Below are 6,728 nucleotides of genomic sequence, written 5' to 3' on the forward strand. Positions count from 1 at the left end.
ACACTCACCAGAGAAAAATCCCATGTGGATAGATGTTGTCTTTGGGTTAAAAAGGCAAAACCCAGACCAGGCGGTGACTGTTGGAGAGGTGGGGAGCACCCCAGGAGGGTTTCTCGTTAGTGCATAGACACAGCCTGTTGGCCTAATCAACTCTAAGATGCCCTTTATCAGTAGTCACATGAGGCTGGAATTCAATGGACGGTGTGTCCAAGAGCCACAAACACCACAGGTCCACAGCAAGCTCGACATAGTTCCACATGTATACACTCTTACACACAGGCCACACTATGGGCAGGGTGTTGCATACACATGGGCCAGTTCTTTGTTTTGTCACTGCTGTACCCCTGGTACCTAGACTGGTGCCCGGTACCACGTTAGGCCTCCATTTATCTTTATTGAGTGAATGACATATAAAACGCACACGCCCTGCAAAGAGAGTCATGCACATCTATCCCTCCTCCACGTTTTCCCCGAAAAACTATTGCCAAGTACAGGAGAGAGGAGACACACAAATGGATCAGGTGCAAGATTATGAGAAGCCCTATGAGACATATAACAGAGAAGGGAGTGTCAGGTTCTGCCAGAGGGAGACCCAGACCCAGACAAGGCGACGTGGAAGCTGGGTCTTGGAGGATGTGTAGGAGTTCACCAAGAGGAGATGAGGAGGAGAGGCCTTTGAGGCAGAGGGCACAGAGTGTGCAGAGGACCCCAGAGAAGGGCCATCAAAGAGCTTTGGAGAGAGGACTGGGGTGGTGAGTGGTGGGGGAGGGGCACCAAAAGATAAGGTGCCTGGAAGGCCAGCAAGGACCTTTTGGACCATGAAAGACCTGGAACACTATATTCAGGAGTTTGGATTTATCCGTGTGCAGAAGGAAGCTTGGGGGCAGGAAGGAAGCTACTACCTGGTCAGATTGGTACAGTCAATTATCATTATTCATTGTAGTTATGTTGTGTCAAGTCACCACAAACACTGAATTAGCAAGTACTGAAACTTTGCCAGAGTGGGAAAAAAACAAGGGTTGGGTTCTTGCGAGCCTCTGGTTGCAACATTATTGTCAACTGAGCAAACACGACCTTGTTTTATGTGTGTTTCTGTCCAAAGACACCTTATTTAATATACATTGTTGAATCATTAACATTGAACTCATGGCCAACAGCCCTATAACTTGTGCCTAAACGAAGCTCATCTAACACACATACTTTCTCCCTAAGGCACACCACCGCCTTCCTATACTTAGGAACACCAGACAGCACTGCAGCACTATGCTTGGGGGCCAGTTTATATAGCAAAACCACTTTCTAAGAGCATAAAAATGTGACAAAGTGGCAATAAATCCACCCGAAATGGAACACTTGTTCATAGTATGAGAGCCGAAACAAGAAGGCAGAGCATTTGCCTTGTTCAACCTCAGCCGGGAACATGCTCATTAGGTGACTCAGAATTTTCACTGCTCTGTGCATGTCCATGAATGACTGCAAAAGCACCGCAAGTATTTATTTAAGAGTTAATATAAATAAATTTTAGTGAGTATACAAACTCTCAAACATGGAATCCATGAAAAATGAGTATCGACTGTATGTTTAGAAAGCTCCCTCTGTTCGAGAGAGAGGAGGCGTGTGAGTCCAGTGAGAAAGGGATTGCAATGATTTAGGCAGGAGACGAGCCTGAGGGATGGACCTGGGAAAGTAGATAACTGCAATTGGCGGTGTTTGGGGTCTGAAGGCATATGCAGGGGGAGATGGGAGGAGGACCCACGATGATTCCCAGGCGGCTAATTTTGGTGAGTTGGCAGGTGATGGGTCTACTGATGACAATGAGTCATACAGGAGGAAAAGCAGGTTGTCCAAGGGAAGAGGGAAGGTGACATATAGGGTCCTCCCAGATGTTTGAGAATTAGTGAGTTCAGAGCAGCATGTGCTGAGTAGGAGTGTGTGGAGGACGGCCATGTGGGCTGTCCACAGTCAGCAGGTGGCAGCAATGGCTGGAGTCCTCAGCCCCAAGAAGGTGGTGGGAGCCACTGGGTCCTCCCAGATGTTTGGGAATTAGTGAGTTCAGAGCAGCATGTGCTGAGTAGGAAGGAGTGTGTGGAGGACGGCCATGTGGGCTGTCCACAGTCAGCAGGTGGCAGCAATGGCTGGAGTCCTCAGCCCCAAGAAGGTGGTGGGAGCCACTGGAGTGGATGAGGCAGCTTTGGGAGAGTGTACTGAGTGAGAAGAGAAGAGGGTATAAGCAGAAGTCTGGGGAGCACTGGCATTTTAGGAAGCAGCCAATAAAGAGTTGCCTGTGGAGGAGAAAGAACAGCCAGGGACAGAGAAACCAGGTCAGGGGGCGAGGGGTGGTGGTGTTGGAGGATGTCATGAAAAAGCCATCCAGGAGACCCACCTACAGAGAGGCCAGTTGAGGTCCCTGGTGACTTTTGCCACAGTAATTCAGCAGAGGGGTGGGGACAGAAGCAGACTGCACCTTTTCAGAAAGCTTGCAAGGGAGGGAGAAAGGCAGAGCAGAGGGCAGAGGGATCAGAGCTAAAGAAGAGTTTACTTTTTCCAGGAGTCAGAAAGAGATGCTTAGACAAAAGGGAAGGAACCAGTAGACTGCCATTTGTGCTCTCTATGTCCCCCCAGTCCTCAGCCCAGGTATTTCTGACTCTTGTCATCGTCTTCAACATGTTCTTCTGGCTCAGACTGACTCTTCCCTCAACCTCAACTTGAAGAGAAGATCCTGGTCTTTCTGCTTCCTGCCTGTTTTCCCTATTAATGGGTGTGGAGTTAATGGGGGTTGGATTCTCTCTGGAGACCAGCCCTCACTGCCAGGCTCCCTTCCGAATGCAGCAGACCAAAGGCAGTACAGGCACTGGTACCCCTTTCCCCCCAGTTAACCATCAAAACTACTGTTCCCAAAAGCGAGTAAACTTTTGGTTCTTGGGAACAAGATAAGTTGGCCTGTGGAGCCAAAGTGTTTCCCATTTACTTTACTCAGGAGGGGTAGAAAAGTGAATTGATGCCCCCCTGGGATTAGCCCTCAACCAATAACTGATGGAAGTTAGGGGATGAATCTTCCAGCCTCCTCACCCTTCGGATGAGATAACCGTGAGGCCTATGTCCTCCTCTTTCCCAGAGGTCCCCAGCAGGATTAAACTCAGTTGCCCATGGAGGTAACTTGCTCCATTACATATTCTTTATCAACTTCTTTCCCTTCTCTGTCTCATTTCCCATCTCCATGCTGCTGTTTCTTGGGATCGCCTCCCAAATAAACAACTTGCATGCAAATCCACGTCTCAGACTTGCCTTTTAGAAGAGCCCAAACTAAGATATCTCCTGTTTGAACAGACAGCAGTCTAATTTCCTGCAGAATTCTCCCATCCTTACTCTAACCACTCACACCTCCTCACAGAGCTTGTTCTCTCATTGACTGTTGATTGGCCCAGGGATGGGATTGGCCCCAAATTGAGCTCATCGGTTATACTTGCCTTGCTCAATTGATTGGCCCAATGTGACAATGTAATCCATGCTGATCTCCTAAGTGTCCTTCCCCGAGACTTTTGAACATAGGACAAGGAGACTATCCATTAGATGATAAATACAGTGAGTAATGAGGCTCTAGACCGGCTGGCTGATGGCCTGCTGTTTGGAAATACTGCTCTGCTGGATGAGAAAAATGATTCTAGGACATTCAGAAAAGGAAGCAGAAACGAGACGGGAGCCAGTGAGTGCTCGGAAAGCATTTGTGTCTTGGGCTCCATTTATCTTCGAAGCCCACTGACTTGTTTTCCTTCCTGCATGCAGGTAAGCCACTATATTGTTCCTTTGCTTGAGCCTGTTTAATTTAGGTTTCTGTCACTTGCAACCAAGGATACTCTGTGTAACCTTGGATTTGCCATTTAACAGAGCCTGGTACACAGTTTTAGGTGTTTAATAAGTATTTGCTGATCGGCTTATGCCCTCTGGACCCCTCTTCCCTCCCTTGGGTGTTGGGGTCAATGATAACTACCTTATAGGTTGTTAAAAAGATAAATGAGAAAATGAAAGCGAGAGGGTTTGTCAACTCTGAAGCATCAGACCCAAGCAAAGAGCCCAGTTAACTGGGGAGGAGAGGGAGGCATCTTGGGTGAGGTGCTCAGCACCCTGCCTGGGTCTGTGGGTGGACAGGGCTTGTGGCTGATGGCCAAGGAGGGCTGCATGAGGATGATGATGATGGGAGTGGAATGGGAGGAATGGCTTAGAGAGACATTTTTTTTTTTCTTTTATTTTGGGAGAATCAATAAAAAGGGCAGAGCAGGGAATGAATGTTTATTGACTTTGCTATGAACATGCACTGGGCCCAAGTCCTTGTATACATCAGAGTACAAACTAGTGACCTGGAGGCAAATGTTTTGTTTGGCCTTCATGATGCTAAAGAAACACTTCAATTAATTGCCAACATATACAGATCTGGAAATTTCCTGTGAAGACATGATTGAGAGCTGCACTTGAAAAACTGGAAGTTCTGGCAAAATGGAGCCCATATCAATAGCTGGAGTGACGAATAGCTGCCCCTTTCGATGGGGCATCCACTCTCCAGTTTGCCGCAGATCCCACCGGGCCCCTTCACTCATATATGTTACTTGCCTGGCCCTTAGTCATTTGAGATTGTAATCCTGGACATTTTCAACCAACCTTCCCAACAGCCCTGCAAGGTGAGTGCCCTTAGCCCCATTTTACAGATGATGAAACAGAGTCAAAGGTGAAGTGATCTGTCCCAGGTCACACAGTTAGGGAATAATGGAGCTGGGTTGTAACTCAGTTCTTACTGACTCCAAAGCCCATTCTCTTGTCATAGCATGGGGACTGTTTGGCTGCATGTGGGGGGAGTAGGAGGAGGTGAAGAGCTTGTATCAGTGATGGGAAGTGGGGGTGCCATGGATAGAGGCGGGGAAATTTTGGGGCAAGATGATATAGTCAGATTGGGACATTGCCACTTTGAGGGACCACAGGCTATCCAGGTGAAGGGGCCAGCTCCCGGGTGACTTTTAGGACATGGAAACTGGGCTGAAGTAAACAGAGAAATGGATGGTTGCAGCTGATTAGCCAAGGGTGTGAGGCAAGAATGATGTCGGTGTCTTACTGAGATCCTGGGTGGCTGGTGCTTCAGAAGATTAGGAGTGGAGAAGGGGAGCAGGAGGAAGGAGGGGGTAGGGGAGCAGATCTGGTAGAAGGAATGATGTGTCCAGGTTTGGGTTGTTGGGTTTGAGGGCCTGTGAGATGTATCCAGGTAGATGTCCTAGAGAGAACTGGCTGAACAGAAGAGACCTCCTGGGTGGAGACAAAGCGTGATGTTCAAGACAGACAAAAGGACCTAGGCCTGGGGGTTCAGGACCTTAGACTGGGGGGAGGCTGGAGAGATGCCTCTCACTCACTCTTTCTGAACTTTTACAAGCTAATGAGGATGCCCAGCCTTCCTCACCCAGCAGGCCCCTCCGTAATCGCCTTCCCTGGGGATGTTTGAGAGAAATGGATGAGAGTGAAGCAGGCAGGAAAGGAGGGAGGGAGAACTGGTTATAGCTTCCCTTTGGCTCCAAGTGGATAATTACACAGCTCTCTGAGCCCCAGGACAGGGCCGGGCGGGAAAATCCATAAAGACAAGCTCTCAAAATTAATGAGACTTCAAGGGGTTGGGATGGGGGGGAGGGCCATGGCGAAGAGAGGCCGAGGTGAGATCAACTGGAGATAGGAAGACACTGTTTCTGACAGAAAGCCTGAAATGCAGGGTCTGAAACAGAGATGGAGAGAGATGGAGCGAAAGAGTAAGGAGACTGACTGAAGCCCAGAGAGGGTCAGTCACCTGCTCAGAGTCACACAGCAATAAGGCTGGTATTCGGCCCCTGTCTGCCTCCAGAGTACCTGGCCTTAACTCACTCTGTGATTTGGCCTTTGTCTTCACTGAGAAGTCAGTGGGAGATGGGCCTGCAGTAAACTCTGGGCCAGTAGCAAGGTAAGAGCATTGACTACTGGAGGTAGTGAAGGAGGAAGAAGGAGCAAACACTACTTGCCCTTCAAGTCTCAGCTCAGACTGGGACCCTTCCCCCACTGGAACCAAGGGCTTCCCCTCTGTCCCACCTGCAAGCCTTCCTTACTCTATCTAGATCTTGTGGAAGGGCAATTGTCTCATTCTCATATCTGTTCTCTGCTCCCCGCCCACCTTTACCCCAGGCCATGAGTCCTTGAGGGCAGGGCTGGGCCTGCAATGCCTCTATGCTGGCACAGAATGCTCAGTAAATTTAACAATCAAGCAGAAAAGGGACATTAGTGGAATTGGAGTCTGAGCACATCTGGAGTTTGGTTTACAGTATTGTGCCAATTTTGATCCCTTGGTTTTGGGACACATGTCATGGTTATGCAAGATGTTAACCTTAGGGGAAGCTGGGTGAAGGGCACAAGGGAGCTCTCTGAACGGTCTTTGTAATTTTTACATTATGCCTAAATAAGTTTATTAAAGAAAAACAACAGAGCGGACTCTAGCTGTTGTTTGGGGGCAGGGTAGGGGGTTGATGAGGGCCGGGCAGTCAGGGCTGCAGAGGGGAGCTGGGGTGCAGAAGGCTGATGCAGGGGCTCCACAGCAGTATTCTTCCCAGATGGGGCACACAGGGCTCGTGGCATCCAGGGCAGTCCAGTTAGGGTGGTACCACTCACTTCGGGCCCTGCTGGCCACCTGCTGCCAGGGCCTAGCCTGAGTCTAAATTGTTCTCACCCAG

At 49.1% G+C, this 6,728-nt stretch overlaps 2 long non-coding RNA genes across 2 annotated transcripts in view; both read left to right on the top strand.

The window, feature by feature from the left end:
• The window catches only part of LOC107196574, a 57,748-nt gene that overhangs the window by 27,644 nt on the left and 23,376 nt on the right, over positions 1 to 6,728 (top strand). The gene's annotated exons all lie outside the window — the stretch shown is intronic.
• Positions 1,677 to 4,775, top strand: LOC112472924. The gene is made up of 3 exons (XR_003043814.1): positions 1,677 to 2,005; positions 2,159 to 3,783; positions 4,427 to 4,775. It is a non-coding gene; the product is annotated as an uncharacterized LOC112472924 (long non-coding RNA).

Source organism: Pteropus alecto, unplaced genomic scaffold (genome assembly GCF_000325575.1).
Source record: "Pteropus alecto unplaced genomic scaffold, ASM32557v1 scaffold39, whole genome shotgun sequence".
In the NCBI taxonomy this organism is placed as follows: Eukaryota; Metazoa; Chordata; class Mammalia; order Chiroptera; family Pteropodidae; genus Pteropus; species Pteropus alecto.